At 36.8% G+C, this 26,869-nt stretch overlaps 1 protein-coding gene across 7 annotated transcripts in view; it reads right to left on the bottom strand.

Annotated features, from left to right (window-relative positions):
- Positions 1-24,052, bottom strand: part of LOC5565097 (contactin-associated protein-like 4) — a 310,029-nt gene extending 285,977 nt beyond the window's left edge. For 3 of the 7 annotated variants that reach the window (XM_021840475.1, XM_021840477.1, XM_021840476.1), the window contains exon 1: positions 23,951-24,051. The gene's annotated coding sequence lies outside the window, so the exon portion shown is untranslated. Of the gene's footprint in view, positions 1-23,921 lie in introns of all 7 variants that reach the window. The other 4 variants (XM_021840467.1, XM_021840465.1, XM_021840470.1 and 1 more) reach the window with 3 other exon arrangements.
- Positions 24,053-26,869: the final 2,817 nt, after the last annotated feature.

The following is a 26,869-nucleotide window of genomic DNA, read 5'->3' as shown; positions in this document are numbered from 1 at the left end:
CAAAGACAAATTAAAGACCCCCATGTCCCTTGCAGTTGCCCAAAATTTTATGGCTCATAAGGTAATCTAGAATGCCGTGAAAAGTGTACTGCGATCTGTCAAACTTGGGTACCTTTTGCACTACCGAGGGACCAAATGCAGTACTAGAAGTGGTACCTAATCTGAGCCCGAGTGGGACGGACCTGTTTTGAGGGTTCATTCAAATATTACGTAACGCAAAATTTGCCAATTTTGGACCCCCTCCCTCCCCCACGTAACAGCTCTTGTATGGGAATTTTTAATTTTTTGTATGAACCGTAACACTATGTCAGACCCCCTCCCTCCCCTTGTTGCGTTACGTAATATTTGAACAATCCCTTAATGCTTTCTTATTTAAAGATTGTAGTGCATAATCTTCAATATACTGAGAAACTTATAAAATATACATCTTTTAATAGTTGAACTATTTTGGCAACACTCCTGTTGTTCTATATGTATACAGGCAATCAGAGAATGATGTTTTTGTGTCAAGTCATAAGTGAATTGATTTGCAAAGGGCCTATTCTGATTTGCTCATACACTGAAAATAATAGGAACGCAAATAAATTTTACTGGCAAAGTTTGGATTTTTATCCGAATCCGAAAAAATCGTGGAACATCGCAATCGGATTTATTTTAATGTTGATGAAAGAGCGTTCAAGAGCAGCAACCTTTACAGACCACAACCATATCGAGTCATTCGCGTGTCAGCCAATAGTTCAATTCACGGTGAAATTATTTACCTTTCGAATTTAAAGAAATTTATGCTAGAACCGTCGTTGGGGGTGAAATTTGGCCAAAAATGAGTAAGTCCTCATTTATTTTTGAACAAATTTCGCAATTTGATTTGACGTGTTCGGCTAAAATAATAATAATATGTATTCTCATTGCAAATTCTGAACAAATAATTGAAATTTGATGAATTTCCTTTACATTTGAGACCTTAAATTTGCCCAAATTAAACATAGGAAACCCTTATGAAAATTTGACACAAGAAAAGGATTGAAATTCATAAATTTACGATATAAAACCAGATTTGAAAACAAAAATATATTTCACGGCAAACTCAGGCAGGCTTCAAAATTATCAGATAGACGATGATACTATCATCTATCTATCAGATGATACTATCACTTCTTGTCTATCCTGATAGTATCACTGAGAGAATGGTTTCTATCAGAGATAGAGGATAGAGTGATAGTATCCCTATCCCAAAAAATTTTCATGATGATACTATCAGTACAACATCTCTCAAATAACAATGATAGAGGTCCTACCTTTATCAATTGATAATATTATAGAATAAAAATTGTTGGACGATGGTTATAGAAAATTAACTAAATTCCATATTTAGCAATCCAAGGTGGCGGCTTCAGGAGTGTAAGAATTGTTGGAAACCCATGCAATATGGGCATTTTCGGAACGGGCACGATAAGGATATGACGAAAATCGATGCTCGACGCCATTTTGAAATCCAAGATGGCGGCATCTGGCCAAGGAAAATTATTGAAAACCCATGTAATATGGGTATTTTCGGAACGGCACGACGAGGGGATGACGAACATCGATATTCGATGCCATTTCGAAATCCAAGATGGCGGCCTCCGGTTTGGTAGAATCATTGAAAACCAATGCAATATGGGTATTTTCGAAACGGGCGCGACAAAGGGATGACGAAAATCGATGTTCGACGCCATTTTGAAATCCAATATGGTAGCCTTTGGTCTTCGGGATGCTGTTCTACTCCCAAAGTTATCAAGAATCGAAAACTAAATTATTACGAGAACTATCGCCTATCAGAAAAAAATGGTTGAAAAAACAGGGCTGAGAATCATTGACGTAACTCAACACGGAAAAAAATCGGTTGCCGGATTCATGAACAAAAAGTCATGATTTCATAAAATTTTATGTTTCATGATATCATGGTTTTAAAGTCATGAAATCGTGACTATTATGCAAGAATTCGTATGCTCAGAGCGTTACACAAATCTAACTGTCACTTTCTTCACCTAAGTTAACGTGGCGATCGGTGATCTTTTCTTGTGCAATTATAATAAAAAAAAAGTTTTTGAAAAAGTTTCAATTCTTCGGAACCTTGTCATCATATCGATGACATTCTTCGTGAAATTTTCGTGAGTTCCCACATTGTTTCACGACACAATCAATGTACTTACTTAATCCTGACTTTGCAGAACTGGGCAATGTTTGACTTTGAGCGAAGATTTTACTTGACAATCTCGTCAGCGATTTTAACTGTTCGGAAGCGATGCATTCCCGACGTCCTATAACAGAGCAGGTCACAAAAAGTCTTCGGCAGCCGGATGATCCAGTTCCACTTTCCACATCCGCAGAGTTGTTAAGGAGTGTTCCATGACTCATGCAATCCACACTCAGAAACACAGAAGTCACAGATTGACTAAATTTTAGTAATTTATGACTATTTTCTATCTGCCTCTCTTTCATCCTGCAGGGAATTTTATGCCTATTTGTCAATTCGCCTGGGTTGAAGCATCGCTCGTCGAAATGACAGTTAGTGTGAAAATTCACAGCAGAATGAAAGAGAGGCAGATAGAAAATAGTCATTATTGCATAAACTTTAGTAATTCTGTGACTATTTTTATTTCTGAGTGCACCAGCCCAGGGACCATTTACCAATTCAATTGATGCTCGAAACAACATTTTGCGTACAAACCTAGCCACCGAATGTTCGCGTTTATTACGCAACTATTACGGTTTATTACGAAACTATCGGCACAAAAGCAGTAACAATTTTAATCTTTATTTTATTTGTTTACCAATGGCAAATATAAACTGGGATCTTAATTGACGTATAATGTTTCGTTTTCATGAACTGAGTTCATGATTCAGGGATCCTGCTTCATGATTTCGTGACTCAACTTGCCACTTTTCAGCACCAAAATTGGAACATAAATGACAGGCATCTGAAAACATGAAAAGTGCTTATGTTACTGTGTTATTATGTTGACCTGTGTTCATGATATCAGATTCTGCTTCATGATTTCATGACCGAAATCGCCACTTTTCGTATCAAAAATAGGAATTATAAATGACAGATGGCTAAATCCATGAATAGTGCTTATGTTTCCATGAATTTTATTCATGGTTCCAGCATACATGCTTCATGATTTGAGGATTTTAATTGCCATTTTTCTTCGCTAAAAATTGAAAACGTAACGTACAGCCGGCGTTACGGTAAAATGCTTCATGATTTCATGACTTTTGGTCATGGTGTATTTTCATAACATGAAAACACACTTTCCTCCCGAAATCATGACTCTTTCTCCTGTTTTAGAGTGCCGCATTTTTACCCGTGAATATAATATGAACAAAAAATGAACGATTTATGATTTCCGTCATCCCCTCATCGTGCCCGTTCCGGAAATACCCATATTGCATGGGTTTCAATGATTTTACCAAACCGAAGGCCGCCATATTGGATTTCAAAATGGCGTCGGACATCGATTTCTGTCATCCTCTCGTCACACCCGTTTCGAAAATACCCATATTGCATAGCTTTTCAACGATTTTCCTTAACCGGAGGCCGCCATCTTAGATTTCAAAATGGCGTCGCACATCGATTTTCGTCATCCCCTCGTCGCGCCCGTTCCGAAAATATCCATGAGAACATACCTTGAGTTATTTTTATTGGCTATTTCCCATTATGCGCAAGATTTTGTAATGTTTAGCTTTTCGGTAGTTGTTAAACTTCCACTCGGTTGGTTAGCCGTAAACTACGATTCATAATTAAAAACAAGTACCTATAAATTTTGTATTTGAGCCGCAACGTTTGAGCCTACTCCCCCTACCCCTAGAGCGTTACGTAATTTGTGGACGGCGCCTTAGTCTGCACAAATTTAGTGGCGGTGTGTATTCAATATGACTCCCAGCTATTATATTTATAACTGCAATGCTGTTCTCAGTGTAGTCTGTATTTTTCTGCATTTGCCCTTTCAACGAGTAGAACATAATGAGTAACGTTCAATTTCAGGCATTGTCAACAAATACGAAAAGTTACCAATACATAACCTAGTTTTTGTATAATTTTGGATTGCCGAAGAGAACAATTTTGTTGCCGACAATAGTAATTGCATTGCCGATAAAAGAACAAGTGCCTCGTGACTTTGGTGAGGAAAAATAGAAGATTTAGAGAACAAAATAGTGTTTTGTGCATAATAATTAATAAATGAAGTGTGCTCAAGTGTAGGTCAGGTGTCTCCTGATAATTGTTGTGCTTTGTTGTTGTGTTTAATTGCCTTCTTAAAAGTTCAGCTGCTTAGGCTGCCGACAATACGTAAGTTCCCCTACTACCGACATGCACTCATATCATAAACTGCTCCCGAAGGACTCATTCTTATCGATACCAATGCACATTCTTGGAGGTGTCAGCAACAGCTACTTCATCATGCCAGTTGGAGCGTGTATCTCACAGTTTATGTTTTTGTCGGAAAGTACAATTTTCTTCTGGCATCTCTCGGGTGGGGTCAGAGTTTTATCGTAATTCCGCTTCACCAAGTGGAAAGTCGAAAGGCAGCTCTTCGGGAGGAAAATGAGCAACAGCACTGTCGTCGTCATCGTCGTCGCCGGTGCTGTGTTTTAGCCAAACCAAACCCGGCTCCTACCCAATCCAGCCGAGCAGAAACAAATTCTACAGAAAACAAGCATAACTATTGCTTCCAAGCCAGCAGTGCTGAAGGAAGAAAATTGTAATTATTCTTCTTGCTGCTGCTTGGCTATCATGGTGTGCGTGAGCGTAGTCAGGGAAAGGGGAGGGAGGGGGATGGCAACTGTTACTACAAGCAAATTTTTGTCTAATGTTTTTTTTCTTTTAAAAGTTTGTTAACAGCATAAGACAATTGTATCAATGCAGATCTGCATATTCAAATTCGTTGGAGTCCACCGACAAATAATGAGATTTCTTTCAAAGATCTAACAGGGAAACAATTCTATTTTTTTAATGCGTTTAGTGAGGAATTCAAAACCAATTCATGGAACTTAAAAGATTCTTATGAGAATTTTACAGAATTCGTTGAACGATTCATCTACAAGGAATTCTTCCAAGAATTGAGAAGTCCAAATACAAAGGGATGTAAGTGACTTTTTTTTGTGAATGTTGGGTTAAACAGGTCGGATTCGATTATCCGGAGTATCAAATTCTTCGGATGTTCGAATCACTAATCAGTCTCAAATTCCGGATAATCGAGTCTTGCCTGTATATGTATACTGATAATTTCTTTTAAGCTTTTCAATAGTATTTTTAGTGATTTTTCCCGTTTAACAGGGAAATATTTCATAATTCTTAGAAGATTGGATTGTTTTTTGTCCCATACAATTTAAATGGAGTGAAAAATTGCTGGAAGCAATGAGGCTGAAGCTATCAAAATTTGGAATTTATTACTTACGCCACTTTGCCTCTAACCCCTACAAAATTCTAGCGAAAATTCTTCAGAATTTTCTTCTAAACCTAGAGATGGACAAAAGAATCGGAGCCGTTCATAAAATCCGGATCGTTCAAAAGAACGAGTGATCCGTGGATCTTTTTTTGCGAGAGTCGGTTCATTTGTTCAGCACGGATCAGTCAAAAAGTGACCCGGAAAAGGAACGACCTGATACTTCTTTTTCCCGTTCTCTTTCGTTCGTTTCTCGGCTTTGCTATGTGTGGCCTTGCTTTGCGCGCCACGCCACCCATGCATGCAAAGTTTTCTGCTGCATCGTGCTCTCTGCGCGCTCAGCATAGACAGACAAATTTGCGACCATTTGCACTCAGGAAGATGTAAGATACAGATAAAAAGTACCCACTTGAATAGCAAGCACATTTTTTGCATCTTTCTTTTGGTTTGGTTAGGGGAAATCAGCCCAAAGTATGGTCTAATCCACCGGCTTCTGTATACTCCCCACGTGTTTCGGACCCGCTCAAGTGTCAAGATTCTTAGTCCGAGGGAATTTAGTGCACCGGTGGATAAAACCATCGTGAGTTTCTGGGGAAGCATGTACGAAGAATGAGAGAGAGAGAAAACTACGAAAGGAACGACGCATGTCGCGCAATAGTGAATGAACCCCTCTTTTTCCGTTTGATCGGTTCAGTTCGCCACTGAACCGTTCAAAAGATCCGGATCACTAAAATGAGTGATTCGGATTGGATCCGTTTACTGAACTGAGTCGTTTTGCCAATCTTGCAATGAAAATAAGGGTTCGTTATTAGTTTTGAAATTTTTTAATCTGTCCTTACAGCTACTCACCACTTTTGAATCACTTTTTTCAGACATTTTCTCTCAAACACTTTCAAAACTTGGAAACAGGTCAAGGCGATAGCGGGCAATCGTCCAGGATAGAAATGTTTCATGTCGGCCCTATGCACCACCCGGAGTGGCCTAAGTGCTAAGTTAGCAAGTAAGTCATTCTAAATTACTCTCAAAATACCTGTTCCAGTAAACGACACTGAAAACGGCCTCACAGCTGAGGTCAAAGTACGCGTATCTGTCAAAATATACAAAATCTAGTGAAGTTAAATGGTATAGTACTAAATTCGGTTTTCATTCACTTACAGGTATTTCACATTGGACAGATCCATGAATAATTATAAGTCAATAGCTCATGAATCTTTTCATGCAAACTTACTTGATTGATCTACTACTCGCTTAATTCATTAATATTTTCCAAAGATTTTTTCAGCTCTTTTTCCCTTTAAAACGTTTCTAAAGCATTTATTTTTTTTTCCAATATATACTCTCCTGGTCCTATCAGGTATTTATCTTAAGTAGATTGAGGTGGTACGCAGGATTCCCCTTGAGCGTTTATAAAATGAACAAGATACCGTTTTGATTCATATTACGGACACTTAAGGCCTCAGTGAAGTATAACCCAGCTTGGACCATACAAAATAAATCATTCTGTATGATTTTTTAGCGTTATCGAGCGTCGGAAGCCCTTAACTTTCAGATGTTGGGTAAAAAATACGCGTCCGCAACTTGAATAATTTTAAATAAATCAAAATGTGTGGCCTTTTCATGATTCTTATTCCGGACGCTTCTTCACTTCACTTCACATGATTCGAATTCCGGACAGCTCATGATAATCATTAATGGAACAGTCAAATCATCAATTGAAATCGTTCAACCACTTAAGAGACGTCTAAGGTAGTTGGGCATTATAAATTTGCAATGATATTTATGGAAAAAACCTAATAAAACGAGCCTCGAAAATGAGAACTTTTGGACGGCGAAAATTGAAACATTTCGTGTGAAATGTTTCCCATACAAACGAGAGTGTCCGGAATTTGAAGCTGTCCGTAATATGAATCAAAACGGTAATTGGAAATTCTTTTCCAACCCTTTTCTAATCCATCCAGAAGTTACTACAGCGGATGCACCAGACATTTTCCAAGATTTCTCTTGAAATTCTTACGAAGATTTCAAGAATTTTAGATAATACCTCCGGAATATAATCCAGCGTGTAAACAAGCAGTTCCTCTCTATGTATTCTACTAGGTATAATCATAATTTTCTCTAGGATTAAAATAAAGTTTGTACGAAACTTGGTGCTTTGATTTCTTAGGGAATAATTCCAGCTTTTTGAGGGATTCCTCAAAAATACTGAAGGATCCCTTAAATAATTCCAGTGGATGTTTCTCTCAAAATATTGGGAATCATTTCAGTGTTGTTTCACGTTTTACCGTTGTGATTTTTTCAATCATATAGTGCTTTTACAAATAACAGCAGTGCATCTCGTTTTCATACAAAATGCTAAACTTATGCATATTTAATTCATGCAATCGAGCCGATTTTTGTGTAATTGCAACATTTGAAGTTTTTCTGAGCTCCTGCCAGAAGTGAGATACTTAGTCATATGTTTTGAAAAAACAGACGTTTTCATTTTGAAATTTTTATATTAAATTTTTTTTTAAAACATTTTTAGTTCGAATTTCATTAACTTTATGCCCACCGCAATCCCTCAGCTGTCGGCCAATCGATTAAAGTGGAATTCGGCGCATAGAATGTGCCAGCCACAAACCAAAAATCAGCTTTATCCTCTTAAAATCAGCTGAAAAATGGCCGTGGGAGGAAAGTGGGTGGCAGCGTCTTACAGAAGTCCTGACTGTGTGCCAGGTTCTTTTAAATTTTATTCCAGAAATCGTTGTTTGGAGTAGCTTGAATTTCTCCATTGAGTCCTCGGTTTTTTCTCATAATATTTTGTTGAATTTCCAAAAGTTTATCCATGATAAAAAGGACATTTCCGTGCATTATTGAATAGGCCTTACTTTACAAAGAATTTCTGTGAAAAATTCATCTCAACCATTTTCCTCCAAGAAGCGTCTTTTCATTTGTTCCTTTAAAAATCATTCAGTTTAATTTGCTTCAAGAAATTAATCTTGATAACTCTCTCGTGTTTATTCCTCTAATGACTCATTATAGTCCTGCAAAAATCTATTTTCTATTAATTTATTTGTTTTTTTTTTTTCAAAAAGCTAATTCTCAAATACCTGTTAGAAGTTCTCCAAGAATTTTAAATTACTTCCAGAAATTCCATTTCTCTTTTGAAAATACTATAGCATTTACACCAAACCAGGAATTTCACTGATAAAATCTACAAGCATTTTCTTTTGTAGAGATACACCCAAAATATTACTCCAAAGATTTCATTCCAGTAATTTGTTTTGAGTAGTTCTAGGATATCATCTTTGTTTTTTTATGACAATGCTGATCGGGCTTCTTCAAGGATTCAAGCTACGCTCTTCAGGTTCAGGAAACGAAAGTTGAGGAATTTACCCTATTTATTTTTTCAAACATTTCTGCTCTCATTATTACAAGAATTACTACAAAAAAGTGTTATGATAGTTTCTGCAAGGATAACTACAGAAATATCTGTAGAGTTTAATTAATTCAAATTGCTTCAAATATTTCATAAACAGTTCCTTAAAAATTCATATAGATATTTCCGCGATTTGGAAGTTTTTAAGAGTTTCAAGGATTAATCTTCCAATTTCCTCCAGGTATTATAACAAAGTTTATCTAGAAGTATCTTGACGATATAACAAGAAATAAATATAAATGAGATTCAGAAGAAATTCTTGAAATAATATTGTAGTGATCTTGAAATAAACATTGACAGTATTCCTGAAACAATCCCTAGTTCAATTCTGCCTAAAATAATCAGGGTTTCGGGTCATTTGAACGAATGCCGTTTGGCCGAACTTGAAAGTAAAAGTGAATTACAGTTTGCATGCATTTGTTATGAGTTTCAAAGCTTAATTACAAAGAACAGTTCATTCTTAGAGAATGATAAATCATCATTGATAAACAGCTCTTTAGTGTTAGTTCAAGGAACTGTCAATGCTGAAAGAAGAATGTTCTACATGTAAGCAGTTATTCACTTCTCTGCTAGCATAGGTTTTTGCATTGTATTTTAGTTAGCGGTTGGGGTCATTTGGCCGAATGTCGTTTGGCCGATAGGGTCATTTGGCCGCATGCCATTTGGCCGAATGCTGTTTGGCCAAAAATTAAAACAACTGTAACAGTTAGCATGTAATTGAAATGAATTGAAAAATTCAATTTTGAAGATCAGCTTATTTTTGAAGAAAAATTAATCATCATAATGAGTCCAAGCAAAAGTCAGAGCTGAAAGAAGAACATCCTTAAGGTAAGCAACTATTCACTTCTCTACTAGCTGCCAGTTGAGGTTTTTCTCATTGCATCAACTTTTGACAGTGACTAAAACGGTTTACGACTTATTCGTCCTTCTACAGGATCGGTTTGCTTAGATTCCCCAAGAATCGTACTATGAAAATTATCTCATAGTTCTAGCAATCAAATTAACATGCAGTTTTTGTAAACACGAAATATTGGCTTATGCTTTTGACAACGAAGAAACAGTTAGCTTCTTTGACGTGAGTGTACGCCGGTCATGTGATTTACGGCTTCACGCAAACAACGGTGCAGAGTTAAGTTCGAACGTTGCAACCTTAATTTTGGAAGAGAATAACATCTCGAATAATCCTTGTGCTGTTTTGAATAAGTTAATCTATGAACGTTTATAATACGTTCTTAACGCCTCATTTCCAATAATTATGAATGAACAGCGAAAAAAAAACAGGTAAAAGGAGGGAAAAATCTCTTATGAAAACATAAGCAAGGGTAACGCAAATAACCATTATATTAGTACAACTACGAAGAACTACCGATGATTTAAGAAGGTATAATTCCCATCAAAATGTATGCGACATTATTGCCAATAGTAATGAAACCAGTAGAACTCGAAAGAAAAACCTATGTTCAAAAGAAGGAAAAATTTCGAATGAAATAATTGAAAATCATCTCAAACTTTTGCACACAGTTGATAAAGAAACGAACCAAACCAGTTTATAGTCTTGAAACGGTGTGTAGTTCACAACTTCGTCCTGAATGGAGTAGTCGATTTTTTTCATTCTCAACAAACATGACGTCCCATCCTATCACAGTTATTGGGCCACTCTTTAGAATCCTACACATCAGTGCTGAAGCAATTGGAGAAAATATCAAAGAATTACACAGTGCGCATCGTACCTTCGTGCTGTGCGTACACGAATTCTCTCTGCTCTTGTAAGTTTTCTTAAAAACTACCTAAAGCAATAAAACAGTACTTTTCAGTGCTACAAAAACAGTACTTTTCAGTGCTAAAATTAAAAACGGTACTTTTCAGTGCTACCAAAACAACACTTTTCAGTACTATTTTTTCTACTATTGATCCCTTTACGATCCTTGTTTGGACCCGTGCCTTCGATTTTTCGTTGGACCCGTTGGCGAAAGCTAGCGGTGGTAATCCTTCTTGGACACCGTCTAGGGAAAAAACCTCTCGAAGGTCACGTCTTTCTCGTTTACTAACTAAACATGGTATCAACAACAAACAAAAGGAAGGGTGAATCTCTGAATTCACTACTTCCTTCCAAAAAAGTGGGTTTTAAAACTGTCACTACACGTGGCAAGAATGGAAGAAAGGACGCTTCCCCGGAATGCGAACTTTCTTCCAAGGGTGAAATGAATAATTGTATCGAAATGAGCAATTTGGGGGATTTAGGCAGGAGATCTTGAACTCCATTAGGGGAATCAAGGTTTCCTTCCAAATCGCAAAGAAAGGAGACTGTCGCGTTTTGCCGGAAACTCTTAAAGATCGCGAACTTCTTCTCAGACATCTTGAAGAGAAGGAGCACAAATTTTTTACTTATGACGACAAAACTGAACGTTTGTTCAAAGTTGTCTTGAAAGGTCTCTCAAGTGACTATAAATCACCTGAAGAGATCAAAAATGGAATTAATGATTTACTTGGATTTTCCCCAGTCCAAGTAATCATTATGAAAAAGAGAACCCAATCTGGCATTGTTCGGAAAGGGCTTTCTCAAGAATTTTATTTAGTTCACTTTAACAAAAAAGAACTAAATAATATTAAAGCTTTAGAAAAAGCAAAACTTTTGTTTGATGTCCGTGTGACATGGGAACATTTCCAGAAACCTGGAGGAAATTACCAGAACCCCACTCAGTGCCGTCGGTGCCAAAAGTGGGGTCATGGTACAAAAAATTGTCGCATGGATGCTAAATGCATGATTTGCGGAGGTTCTTCTCACGCCAAAGACGTCTGTCCAGTGAAGGAAGATACCACCAAATTCATATGTTGTAATTGCGGGGCTAACCATAAGTCCAATTTTTGGAATTGTCCTTCACGCAAAAAGGTCATTGAGGCTCGTGCCAGGCAGATGAAAGATAATATCCGTTACGATAACGGTCGTTTCCGGAATTTGCCTGGTAGAGTATCGAACAATGCTCATTTTTCAGTTAACGATCGCTTGATCATGAATCATACCCATCAGGAAGATCATAATCATGCTAATTCACAAACTAATTTTAATCCGTCGGGTAGCCGTTCGAATCTTTCTATTTCGAATGTATCTACCCACGGTAAATCCTTTGCCGATATCGTAGCAGGAAATTCGAACTCCTCCCCTGTTCGATCCATTCTACTTGTTTCAAATCAAATGGAAAAAACCCTACCGCCACAGGTAACTCCGCTTCTTCGTCTACCGGAAATTCCAATGGGAAATCACATGACATGTCTGCCTCTGATTTTAATTTTCTAACTGAACAATTGAATCAAATGATTGATGCAATGTTCAAAGCCACCACTATGACTGAAGCAGTCCAAGTAGGTGTAAAATTTACAAATCAAATTGTTATTGGATTACGTTTTTCTAATGGATCCAAATAATAATTTAAATATTTTAAATTGGAATGCTCGTTCTCTGAATGGTAAAGAGGACGAGCTGTTTAATTTTCTTACGGTTAATAACGTGCATATAGCAGTTATTACCGAAACGTATTTAAAACCTGGATCTAAACTCAAAAGAGATCCTAACTTTTTTGTTTATCGTAATGATCGACTTGATGGTGCATGTGGGGGAGTTGCAATCATCATTCATAGGCGTATAAAACATCAACTGTTTTCGTCATTTGAAACTAAAGTTTTTGAAACTTTAGGTGTTTCTGTTGAAACACAGTTTGGTAAATATACTTTCATAGCTGCCTATTTGCCTTTTCAATGCTCTGGGCAGCAAGTTAATTTGCTCCAAACTGACTTGCGTAAATTGACTCGCAATAAGTCAAAATTTTTTGTCATTGGTGACTTTAATGCCAAACATCGGTCATGGAATAATTCTCAAAGTAATTCCAACGGCAGAATTTTATTTGATGAGTGCTCTTCAGGATATTTCTCAATTCAATACCCTGATAGCCCCACATGTTTTTCCTCTTCTAGAAATCCATCTACGATTGATTTGGTCTTAACCGATTCTAGTCATCTTTGTAGCCAACTGATCACTCATGCTGATTTTGATTCTGATCATGTCCCTGTTACATTTCAAATATCCCAAGAAGCGATTCTCAATCCTATCAGCTCCACTTTCAATTATTTACGAGCCGACTGGAATATATATAAAACGTATGTTGACTCCAATCTTGATGTTAACATTTCTTTAGAAACTAAACTTGATATTGACAATGCTCTTGAAACTTTAACAAATTCCATTGTTGAAGCTCGGAGCATTGCAATTCCAAAATGTGAAGTAAAATTTGAATCCGTGATTATAGACGATGATCTTAAACTCTTGATCCGTCTTAAAAACGTGAGGAGAAGGCAATTTCAACGCACTCGTGATCCTGCTATGAAAATTATATGGCAGGATTTGCAGAAAGAAATCAAGAAACGTTTTGCTCAATAAAGAAACAAAAATTTTGAAAATAAAATTACTCAATTGGACCCTGGCTCTAAGCCCTTTTGGAAATTATCGAAAATCTTGAAAAAACCTCAGAAGCCAATACCGGCATTGAAAGAGGAAAACAAATTATTACTAACTAATTGCGAAAAAGCTCAAAAACTTGCTTTGCAGTTTGAAAGTGCGCACAATTTTAATTTAGGACTTACTAGTCCAATTGAAAATGAAGTTACTCAGGAGTTCGAAAATATTCTCAATCAAGAGAACGTTTTCGAAAATGCCTGGGAGACTGATTTGGAAGAAGTGAGAACTATTATTAAAAAATTCAAAAACATGAAAGCTCCTGGCGATGATGAAATTTTCTACATCCTCATCAAGAAACTTCCAGAAAGTAGCTTATCATTTCTAGTTGATATATTTAACAAATGTTTTCAATTAGCATATTTTCCTGACAAATGGAAAAATGCTAAGGTTGTTCCAATTTTAAAACCAGGCAAAAATCCTGCAGAAGCTTCTAGCTATCGTCCAATCAGTTTGCTTTCTTCCATCAGTAAACTTTTTGAAAAGGTTATTTTGAACAGAATGATGGCCCACATCAACGAAAATTCAATTTTTGCCAATGAACAGTTCGGATTCCGCCATGGACATTCGACCACTCATCAACTTTTACGTGTAACAAATTTTATCCGTTCCAACAAATCTGAAGGCTATTCTACTGGTCTTGCTCTTCTAGACATAGAAAAAGCATTCGACAGTGTTTGGCATGAAGGTTTGATTGTAAAATTAAAAAACTTTAATTTTCCAACATACATTGTTAGAATAATTCAAAGTTATCTGTCAAATCGTACACTTCAGGTTAATTATCAGAACTCCAGATCTGAAAGACTTCCTGTAAGAGCTGGTGTTCCTCAAGGCAGCATTTTGGGACCAATATTATACAATATTTTCACATCTGACTTACCTGAGCTACCTCAGGGATGTCAAAAATCTTTGTTTGCGGATGACACAGGCCTCTCCGCCAAAGGACGAAGCCTGCGTGTCATCTGTAGTCGATTGCAAAAAAGTTTGGATATTTTTTCTTCATACTTGCAAAAATGGAAGATTTCTCCTAATGCTTCCAAAACTCAACTAATAATATTCCCACATAAACCAAAAGCTCTTTATTTGAAACCTTCAAGTAGACATGTTGTCACGATGAGAGGGGTTCCAATAAATTGGTCAGATGAAGTTAAGTATCTAGGGCTCATGCTAGATAAGAATTTAACTTTCAAAAATCACATTGAGGGCATTCAAGCCAAATGTAATAAATATGTAAAATGTCTCTATCCCCTTATTAATAGAAAATCAAAACTTTCTCTTAAGAACAAGCTGTTGATATTCAAACAAATTTTCAGTATGCTGTACCAATATGGACTAGCTGTTGTAATACCAGGAAGAAAGCTCTGCAGACAATTCAAAATAAAATTTTGAAAATGATTCTGAGGCTTCCTCCCTGGTATAGTACCAATGAGTTACATAGAATATCCAATGTTGAAACATTGGAACAAATGTCAAATACAATCATTAATAATTTCAGGCAAAAATCGTTACAATCTTCTATTGTCACGATTAATGCGTTATATGTTTAGGTTAAGTTAGGTTAAGTATATTAAAAACGTTTTTTTTTTTCTCTTATAAGCAGGTGAAATCAACTCACCTGTAAAAAAACTGAACTGCTACGGCAAATGAAATGTAATATGTTGTTAACAAAATGTTAATTAAATCTTAAATTTGTTTTACCAAATTAGGATGATAGTGTTGTCAAATAACACAGAACACCTAGATATAAGAAATGAATGTAATGTTTGGAATGATACTAATAAAGAAATTAAAAAAAAAAAAAAAATCAAAGAATTACTGGAGCAATTTTTCTACAGAAGAAGGAATCTCTGGAGCAATTGCTCAAGGTATCTTCAGAAAAACCTTTAGTTGAAATTTCATGCAAAACCTGAAAGACAATTTTAAAGGAAATTTGAATTTTAGAAGACGTTTTGACCGGGAATCTTGGAGGATGTCCCATGGAAATCGATGAATCAATAAAATTAATAAAATCTTGGAGAAGTAATTTCACAAGCTATCCTTAATAAAAAAAAAAGTCTTTGATCTTTAAGAAATGTCTGCTGTGATGCTATGAAGAGTCAAACTTCTGGCTCCTTTTAGGTTTCATTTTGTTTTCTTGGTTCCTGTTTGATCCCATTTCGGTCTCTTTTTGATTCCTTTTAGGTTTCTTTTCTGTTAAGTGTCCTTCATTTCCAGTTTTTAAGGGCACTCAGTCACTACCTGCCCGACCAAAAGCTTTCTTAGTCTTGTGGTAAAGACTGGCATGAAATAGGGAGGTTTATAAGCACGGGTATCAGTCACAAAAAACTAGTTTTATGATAATCTATTTTGCAGTTTTTCAGCAATTTTTCATTCTATACTAATTGTATGGGAGTCAAATAAGCTAGTCTTCTAAGAATTATGTTATGTTTCCTGTTGAGCGGGAAAGTCACCTGATAATATCGATAGAACGCTTGTGAACAGTAGAGTTCCCTCGTTTGAGCTCCTCAAATATAGTCACTTTCAATTTCCAGCCCAGGGTTAACATTTTTCTTAACCCGTATACTGCCGTGAATCGCTAGTCAGTCCCATCTGCATTTTCGTCAAAATTGAGTTGAGTTCAGTTTTCAACATATCTTCCGATGCTCTTTCAGCTGCCCTAATGAGATAATAATATTTGTTCGGAAAAAGTAGGAAAAAACAGCAAGTCAAATTGTCCCATAATGAAAAGTAATCGCATATCAGTCTCACTACAGATTTCCACACAGTGTAACACTAAAATGAACCGTATATCGATGATCTTTATATTTTTCTCAGATAGATATCGTAGTGAAAAGCAAATTGTGAAAGTTTCATTAAGATTTGAACATGTTCCAATCCTCTGGAATTTTTTTAATATTCGTATGGAAAACAATTTTGGAAACTTCACCGCCCATTTTCTCAATGCCTACTTTTTACAGATGGGACTGACTTGCAATTCACGGCAGTATAGGCCTGAGTAAAAGCAAAAATAGTTAGTATATTGGCACACATATTTAGTGTCTAAAGTGGCCAGAGGATTTCGGAAATGTTCTTGTGGCCGGAGTTATTCCGGTGGGTAACTGGGTCAGGTCGGATGAAACGGATGCCGTGGTTTTTTTGCCCATGTAGGTAGGCAAATTTCAAGTTACAGATAATTTCCGGAATCGTCTATAATGTGGCCACTATATTGAGGAGTTTTAAGTAAAACGCATCATCGTAAAACTTTTGAGAAATGATTGAATTGGATAACCATATGCCCTGCATTTGTTTAATCCTTCAAATAATCATTTTCGGGCTCCCGTTCGCCTCAAATTTACGATAAGGTGACCAATTTGTATTTTAACATATGTGTCAAGATGATGGGAACGCATTTCAGTGAACTACTATGATTAATTTCTACTTCAAGAGAATTGAAACGGTTCGATATCCAACAAATCTATAGCTGTTAGCTAGTTCTTTCGAGCATTAAGTCCGAGTAGCCATATCTGGTACTCTCTAAACAACGAAAAATTCTTCATTTGAGAAGTAGATTCTCAGATCTTAATGATGTATGCAAATTAAAGTGGATGTCATTACAAATAATTAAAGTTCACTTGGCATGGCCCAAAATATCGCCCTTTTTTACTCGACTTGACCCAGTGACCCATTGGAATAAACCGGCCACAGAAACATTTTCGAAATCCTCTGACCACCTTCAGAAAATAGATATGTGAGCCAATACTGACAAAATACAATTCGAATTCGTTTAGTATTCGCTGAGCGGTGAGGGTTTTAGTATACTTGTTTTCACTCAGGCCTTTACGAGTTAACTTCACTGTGCACAAAAAGATTGCCAACGTTTGTCCTACCCATGGTTTCGAACGTGGACGCGCCTTTACTCTTACACCTAACACCACATTAGTGAAACCACAAAATACCTTATGAACATATCTGTAAATACCCATTGGTAATAAATTGACTACCGAAGATCGCACACATTCCGAATCTTCTTCAACTCAAGCGTAGATTCGGAAGGGCCCAAAAAAGGTTTAAATTAAGTTTCACAAAATTTAATACGATTTATTCAAAATTGAGCTTTTCTGAACCAAAAAATCAGGTGTGTAATTTAAACACATGTTGAAAAAACCCCGCTCCTGAGATGTTTTTTCTTTTTTTTTTGCAAGCTGACAAATAAAGAAACTCTAAATGACACATAAAGAAACTCTGATATACAAAGCTTCCCTGTGCGTCGTGATGTTTGAAAAAATAAGCACAAAATAAAATAAGTCATGTTTTAGAGTCTTATTGGACAAAGTAAACGATGGAGGAGAGACTACTGCATAATGTTTTATTAACTGCAAAAAATAAATAAATTAATAAAATAGAACAGTTATACTGCTCATGAAGGCATAACTGTCCCATATGGAAAAAGTAGGCATTGAGAAAATGGCACTCAAAGTTTGATGTTTGTCTTCTCATTCAATTTTAATAATTTTCTAGTAGGGGAATTCCGGGTAAAACCGACACTCTAAGCTTATTAATAAAAGTTGTGTACTTTAGCTTGTTAAACGAACCTAAAATTGTTGTAGAATAACATATTGATTATAAATCTATCAATCCTTGCAATCGCTGGATGATATATTAGGGTTATATAGTGATTTAAATCGCGTAGAGCTATGGAAAATCATGGACGAGAACAGCTTTCCCGGAAAGCTCAAAAAGATTGATCAGAGCAACGATGGACGGTGTGCAAAACTGCGTGAAGATCTCGGGCGAACACTCCAGTTCGTTCGAGTCTCAGCGGGGACTACGACAGGGCGACGGACTTTCGTGCCTGTTGTTCAATATTGCGCTTGAAGGTGTCATGCGGAGAGCCGGACTTAACAGTCGAGGCACGATTTTCACGAGATCCGGACAATTTGTTTGCTTCGCGGACGACATGGATATTATTGGGAGAAAATTTGAAACGATGGCAGATTTGTTCACCCGCCTGAAACGCGAAGCAACAAGAGTCGGGCTAATGGTGAATGCGTCGAAAACAAAGTACATGCTGGTTGGCGGAACTGAGCGCGACAGGGCTCGCCTAGGAAGCAGTGTTACGATAGACGGGGATACCTTCGAGGTGGTGGACGAGTTCGTCTACCTCGAATCCTTGTTGACGGCTGACAACAATGTTAGTCGGGAAATACGAAGGCGCATCATCAACGGAAGTCGTGCCTTCTATGGGCTCCAGAAGAAACTGCTGTCAAGAAAGATTCACCCCCGCACCAAATGCACGATGTACAAAACGCTCATAAGACCGGTAGTCTTCTATGGGCATGAGGCATGGACTATGCTCGAGGAGGACTTGCAAGCTCTTGGGGTTCTGAACGCTGAGTGCTGAGGATGATCTTCGACGGCGTACAGGAGAACGGCGTGTGGCGGCGAAGGATGAACCACGAGCTCGCGCAACTCTACGGCGAACCCAGTATCGTGAAGGTAACTAAAGCTGGAAGGATACGCCGGGCAGGGTATGTTGCAAGAATGCCGGACAACAACCCTGTAAAAATGGTGTTCGCTACGAATCCGGTCGGAAGAAGAAGGCGTGGGGCGCAGCGAGCTAGGTGGATTGACCAGGTGCACCAGGACCTGGAGAGCGTGGGTCACAGTCGAGGATGGAGAGAAGCGGCCATGAACCGAGTGAATTGGCGAAATATTGTTGGCGAGGCTTTATCAAGATAATTGATGTAGGGGAACTGGGGGTAATATGCCCATAGGGGGCAAAACGTGCCACCATCGATTTGGACGAACGATGTGTATTAGAATGCTTTTTTTCACCCTATATCATAGAAAATGGGTAAAAATGCTTTTCCTAATATGTTTTTATGTGTTTTTCTCAACCAAATCGATAAAATCGTATAAAACCGTTTTTCGCTGTTTTCGTTGCAATTTTGTGCGATTTTCAATGTCATTTTTTTGGTCGATAAACAACCAAATTTCTGAAACTATTCCCGAGAGCCAACTTGTGCACTGTCATAGTTTGTATTACGTGCAAAACATATGTTATATTTGCCCTCAAAATGCTTATTGGAGGACCTAAACTTTAATCAACTCTGGGGGCAAAACGCCCATCCCTATTTAATAACACCAAAACAGCCGTTTGAATTCAAATTCTACCAAAAGTAATGCCACGTTGAAGTTACGCACAAATTTGAACCTTACAAATGTACATTTTTCGCATCAGCATGTATACTATTATTTAACAATAACATCTGAACAAACGCCCGGATGTATGCAACACATATACATGTATGATTGTGTGCGTTCGTTTACAGCATGGCTAACGCCGAACTCAAGCGGGGCGTTTTACCCCGCAAAACAATAGCTGTGTTCAACGAGCTGCTCGAACTTGGTTGCAACCACTTGCGAGTCAGCTTTTGGTGTTCATTGAGCCACTCCAACCTACTTCGAGTCGCTCGGGTTTGTGTTCATTGAGCCGAGTCCAACCAACTCCGAGTCGCTCGAAACAGGTTGGAAGCTAGAGTCCGAGCTAGTTCAACCAGCTCGCAGTAGCTCGTGTTTTTGACGTTTAAAAACGTAAACATTCAGAAAAAAAGCAAAATTCCGAAGCGATACGGATTGTTAAGTGCGCGAATTTTTTTTTCACGTGGAATTCCGGTAAATTAGTAAAAAGAGTAAAAAGAGCGTTCATTGAGAAAGCAGCTTGAAGTTGCTCGAAGTAGCTTTGACAGTTATTTGTTGACAAAAAATACGAGCTAGTACAACCAACCCCGAGCAAGTTCGATCAAAGTCATTGAACACAGCTAATACATATGCAGTTAAGCAAGCATTTTTGAAAAATTAATTTATAAACCACAGAAAAGTTAAAATGGTTAGCTGTTTCTTCTATTTAGTAGAAAACATGTTTGTCTATCCGACCATAATTAAAAAAGAGCATAAAATAATGTTTTTCACGACTAAAATCGCTGTTCTCCTTAACGTGGGCAAACTACCCCCAGTCCCCCTAAAGCCAAATAAGTAAGTAAGTAAGTGATTTAAATCGAATTGATATTTCATCATTTTTAGGTGAGACAATTGAGAGTGCGGGTAAGATCGACACCCTGTTGGGGTAAAACCGACACATGCACTTTGAGTAAAATTTATGCGTTGTGAACATCACCATCAACATTGTATATTAAAAAGAATGCTTTAAACATGACTGTTGACATTTATGACCCCTTCCTCTAAAGGATTATACACATATTACGTAAATTATTGAAGAGAGGCCAAAAATCCGATAAAAATATGTGAAAATTTCAAATGTCACATGCTAAGATTATAAAGTTGGGGTTAATGCACATGGATATTTTAGATTTGTGTTCATGGAACGTTTACGAAGATAAATTTGTGGCGTATGATTGGTTGTGAAAATAAATACTGTTTTATTTTTACAAAGCAGAAAAGTGTAATTATTTTTAGATAATTTTTAGATAATTTTTAGATAATATAGTCGAATCTCATGGTTTGAAAATAAACAATAAGATTAATCAATTTATGTGAAAATATTTCAAATTCTATTATTTTTTCAATTTTAAATGAGAAAAATTTATTGAAGCTTCATCAAATAAGTTGAAACGTGATAACATAGAAATATTTTTTTCAATACTTAATGTTAGCTTGTGGCAAGTCATATAGTGTCATATTTAATATGTTAACAAGTTTGCCATCCGTGAACTTCACTGGAATTCGAGAATGAAGACTCACATAAACTACAGAGATAGTCCTCTGATTGAGGACTCTGAGGAAGAAAGATTCCTTGGAGTTAGATTATGAAGCAAAGAAAGGTGTCGATTTTACCCAGAATGAATGTGTCGATCTTACCCCGAGTGGACATTTATTTTTCAAAATCGTTCGAAAAACCATGTTGGATCAACGTAATAATAGTAAATGATGATGTAGACGCAGATTAAATAATGACATTTAAACAATTTCACATGCGAAATAGTCTAAAAATAACAGCGAAATATTGCAACTGCTGTTGCTTCTATGTTATCCAATATGATTTTGTTGTTTATTTTGGCAGTTTATTGGTAGCGTTAGTTGTAATGTCATTCGAAATACAACATTTCACAAATTAAGATACACAGAAAAAAATGTTTAATTTTCAATGTGCTGTAAACTAAAGTCTAGTGTAAAAATAAATCAAATTCGCGTGTTGTTACAGCATCATGTAAATTTAAATGAATAAACATTCAATTTTCTACTAAAAATGGTTGAATATTACATGATCGTGTAAATTTAAAGTGAATTCGATTGAAAAATAATGGATTGGTCGTTGAAATTTAGGTTTATTTTGATGCTCCAAATATGTGCATGAAAATAAACTTAAATTTACAACATATTTTTAGCTGTGTAGAGCGTGGTGGAAACTGCATGAAAATCTGCTCAAAACATGAAAAATCAAAGGGTGTCGATCTTACCCACAGTATCGGTTTTACCCTGATTTCCCCTACATTTCTACATACCATATTCATTGAACATAACCGCTCAGAATACTCATATTGCTTCTATTAATCAGCGAAACGCAATTCTCATTTTGCAGTTTTTATTAGGGTTGAAAGTTCATATAGAGACTGTTATGCCTGCTTCAACTTCATATTTTCCTACAACGTTTTCAAACAAAGTGTGCTGATTTTTATACGCATAGTAAAATATACATTAAACCATGGATATTACGACAAAAAAAGGTGTTGGCTCGAAAATCAATATGAGACAGTTATGCTTTTACGGGCACTATAGGCACTAAAGTGTGCAAAGTTCGGCAAATATTATCGTTTTTGAATAAGATATGTGAATTTCGAGAACACCTCCGACGGCGATCCTGACCACGCCCATGATGGCCGGGGCAAATCCCGAGAAGTACTTGAAGCAATTCTGAGTCGAAGTGATACCAGCAGCCCGGGAAAGAGATATTATCTCCAAACTACCAGAATGGATTACACAGCTCGTGGGTTCGAAATGCGAGCTCAGTCGTCGGAAAATTGAAATTTGCCGTGTCAATCCTCCAATCCTCAGCTGTAGAGTGAAAGAGTCCGTCTTAAGTTTGACTCAGAGCCCCGTGCGATGACAGAAGGATAATTTTCAAGAAGCAAGCAAATATGTATCGTCACCCACAATGAAAGCGCTGCCATCTACACCTGATGTCTTGGCGTATTAGTTTTCCTAGGAGTACCGACTCTGTGTAGTTTCATCAGGAGAAATTTTCAAACTTGTCATCAGCATGGATTAGAAGTAGGTACCTAGCTAGCTGAGAATAGCATTGAGTATCTTTGCTGCGCCAAGTTTGGTACTCGTTTCTTTGTGCGAATGTCACACACAAGTTGTGCCAAGTTGAGCACGTCGACATTTCTGTTGCAGAAAACTTTGATGCAGCAATTCGTTGAGAGGTAAAAACTACTCTCGAACCCCGCAATAGATTGGGGAGCGTGGCAAACGAAACTTTCCCGGATGGAGTTTCTTGTGCAGCCACACGTGGCGAGAACGTTTTATTGAGTCTCTTTTTGTGGATTGAAAATTGTCAGAAACAGTAGCTGGAGCTGTGGACAAAAGCTAATGACGGTAAGTTTTTATCTTTAGAAAGTTGAATCTAGCCTAATTTATCATTTGTTCAAGGAATATCCTCGATTGGGTTTCAGATGTGTCTTGAAGTGAAATTCAATGTAGTGTTTTTTGAGGCTGTTGGGTACATTAGAAGTTGGTCATCAATATTAACGTCCTTTCCCGACCAGACATGATAATCGCATAGTGTCGGTAGCTAAGAAATAAATCCGATTGAGTTTCAGATGCTCTTCAAAGAAGTAAACTTCAATGAAGTTTTGTTAAGGTTTCGCGAATTCATGAATAAAATGCATACATTCTCTGCGCATTCCCCTTCAATTGAAATAAATTGCCCAATTATTGGCCTCCATCGTTGTCGTTGTCATTGCCATTGCTATCATCACATGCAACTGCGGTGATTATGATGTTGGTGTGCAATAAATAAGCTCTAATCTGTTGCAGCAAAGCTCTAAACGATTGACACTGCCAATTTTACGCTCAACAATTCAACGGATGGTCACACTTCCCAATTTTATTTGGAGGAATGGATGGTAACTTTCCTTCAGATTTAGTCCTTCTGTACCTTCCAATCAATTTATGACCCAAATTGGTAGCATTTTGTCTATCTTATCATCGACGCATTGTTCTATTGCGGTCGGCACACTTATGAAAAAGTTAATTTTAATCCACCTAGCAGCTTCGTAACGAGTTAAAATTATCATATTCTTATCGGTAGAAGTTGTGCCACCTATAAACAATATCTGTTATGTCACCTGAGACCTCATATCAATTCAACACTCTTTCCACATTTTTTGGTGAGACAAATCTATTTTAATCATTTTTCACAAACACATTGTTTTGATACAGTACTTACCGATTAAGAAAACCGAAAAATCCTTCGGAATACTTCTGACAACTCAATAAGGTTTCTCCACTTCCAATCTGAAATCCCTCTTGAATTCACCTTCAGGCCTCCATACAATAATCACAAACTTACACCCACCACTTGGAATCATCACCTCTTACCCGTTACTGTTATTGCGACACCTGCTATTTCTTATCGAGCTGAACTGCGCGACGGTCGAAACCACACTGAACCTGTCTTCTTCCGATTGATAAGAGCACCGCAAACTACTCGCGCATGGCTGAGCTTGCGGTCGCGGTTTGTTATTTGCGGTGTGGGTAAGTCTAAGTCTACGCTGGCGGTAACCCTCTACTTACGATTACAAACACGCTTTGCTTCGGTTACACATTGGATGTGTAAACTTTAGACAGTTGTCGAATATTCTTTAGACTTTCTACGCAATTTGGACTTTGATGCTGTATAAATCTATAAAAAGCCTAAATTTTGACAAAATAATTTCTAACAAATGCAAACCGTGCAAAAGTGTAACCGAATTTAAGCGTGCCGACAATTCAGCCATGTATGGCTTCCACTCTATACATCTAAGAGCAGCGCAAAATGCAATCATGCTTTAATTCAAGATTTGGGAAAGCTTGAGGCAGAGGGAAAGGGATCTGTGATGACAAAGCTGCTAAATGTCGCCGCTAAGCCGAATGTTTGCCGGTTTTCTACTATCAGCTGATTCTCTGCGCAGAAGAAGAGAGCGAGAGCGACAGTGAACTTGTGTGAGATGATTGTGGAGATAAGAGAATGCGCAAAGTGAGCTGTTGCGACTAAAGAGTAAATCATGTAGTTTGATTTTAGACTGATTCAGAAGAATCTTACAAAATCATATAAAATCTAACAAAATCCTACAAAATGCTATAAAATCTTACAAAATTTTCCGAAGTTTTAAAAAATCTTGCAAAATCTTACAGTCTTACAAAGTCTAACAAAATCTTACAAAATCTTACAAAGTCTAACAAAATCTAACAAAATCTAACAAAATCTAACAAAATCTAACAAAATCTTACAAAATCTTACAAAATCATACAAAATCCTACAAAATCTTACAAAATCTTACAAAATCTTACAAAATCTTACAAAATCTTACAAAATCTTACAAAATCTTACAAAATCATACAAAATCTAACAAAGTCCAATGGAGTCTTTAACAATTTTTGAAATCTGATCTGATTTTCTGATTTTCTGATTTTCTGATTTTCTGATTTCTGATTTTCTGATTTTCTGATTTTTCTGATTTTCTGATTTCTGATTTTCTGATTTTCTGATTTTCTGATTTTCTGATTTTCTGATTTTCTGATTTTCTGATTTTCTGATTTTCTGATTTTCTGATTTTCTGATTTTCTGATTTTCTGATTTTCTGATTTTCTGATTTTCTGATTTTCTGATTTTCTGATTTTCTGATTTTCTGATTTTCTGATTTTCTGATTTTCTGATTTTCTGATTTTCTGATTTTCTGATTTTCTGATTTTCTGATTTTCTGATTTTCTGATTTTCTGATTTTCTGATTTTCTGATTTTCTGATTTTCTGATTTTCTGATTTTCTGATTTTCTGATTTTCTGATTTCTGATTTTCTGATTTTCTGATTTTCTGATTTTCTGATTTTCTGATTTTCTGATTTTCTGATTTTCTGATTTTCTGATTTTCTGATTGTCTCTTGAATAACAGTTTATTAAGTTAATATAAGCTTAAGAGTGGTTTGTTCAACTCTCATTCCATAAAATTGTTTGTATGGTTTTTTTTGTCTTCTTCTTCTTGTCTTCTTGTCTTCTTGTCTTCTGTCTTCTTGTCTTTCTTGTCTTCTTGTCTTCTTGTCTTCTTGTCTTCTTGTCTTCTTGTCTTCTGTCTTCTTGTCTTCTTGTCTTCTTGTCTTCTTGTCTTCTTGTCTTCTTGTCTTCTTGTCTTCTTGTCTTCTTGTCTTCTTGTCTTCTTGTCTTCTTGTCTTCTTGTCTTCTTGTCTTCTTGTCTTCTGTCTTCTTGTCTTCTTGTCTTCTTGTCTTCTTGTCTTCTTGTCTTCTTGTCTTCTTGTCTTCTTGTCTTCTTGTCTTCTTGTCTTCTTGTCTTCTTGTCTTCTTGTCTTCTTGTCTTCTTGTCTTCTTGTCTTCTTGTCTTCTTGTCTTCTTGTCTTCTTGTCTTCTTGTCTTCTTGTCTTCTTGTCTTCTGTCTTCTTGTCTTCTTGTCTTCTTGTCTTCTTGTCTTCTTGTCTTCTTGTCTTCTTGTCTTCTTGTCTTCTTGTCTTCTTGTCTTCTTGTCTTCTTGTCTTCTTGTCTTCTTGTCTTCTTGTCTTCTTGTCTTCTTGTCTTCTTGTCTTCTTGTCTTCTTGTCTTCTTGTCTTCTTGTCTTCTTGTCTTCTTGTCTTCTTGTCTTCTTGTCTTTCTTGTCTTCTTGTCTCTTGTCTTCTTGTCTTCTTGTCTTCTTGTCTTCTTGTCTTCTTGTCTTCTTGTCTTCTTGTCTTCTTGTCTTCTTGTCTTCTTGTCTTCCTTGTCTTCTTGTCTTTCTTGGTCTCTTCTTGTCTTCTTGTCTTCTGTCTTCTTGTCTTCTTGTCTTCTTGTCTTCTTGTCTTCTTGTCTTCTGCTTCTTGTCTTCTTGTCTTCTGTCTTCTTGTCTTCTTGTCTTCTTGTCTTCTTGTCTTCTTGTCTTCTTGTCTTCTTGTCTTCTTGTCTTCTTGTCTTCTTGTCTTCTTGTCTTCTTGTCTTCTTGTCTTCTTGTCTTCTTGTCTTCTTGTCTTCTGTCTCTTGTCTTCTTGTCTTCTTGTCTTCTTGTCTTCTTGTCTTCTTTGTCTTCTTGTCTTCTTGTCTTCTTGTCTTCTTGTCTTCTTGTCTTCTTGTCTTCTTGTCTTCTTGTCTTCTTGTCTTCTTGTCTTCTTGTCTTCTTGTCTTCTTGTCTTCTTGTCTTCTTGTCTTCTTGTCTTCTTGTCTTCTTGTCTTCTTGTCTTCTTGTCTTCTTGTCTTCTTGTCTTCTTGTCTTCTTGTCTTCTTGTCTTCTTGTCTTCTTGTCTTCTTGTCTTCTTGTCTTCTTGTCTTCTTGTCTTCTTGTC

Source organism: Aedes aegypti, chromosome 2 (assembly GCF_002204515.2).
Source record: "Aedes aegypti strain LVP_AGWG chromosome 2, AaegL5.0 Primary Assembly, whole genome shotgun sequence".
NCBI lineage: Eukaryota > Metazoa > Arthropoda > Insecta > Diptera > Culicidae > Aedes > Aedes aegypti.
Note: the sequence above shows the minus strand (reverse complement) of the source record. Positions and strands in the feature narration are given on the sequence as shown.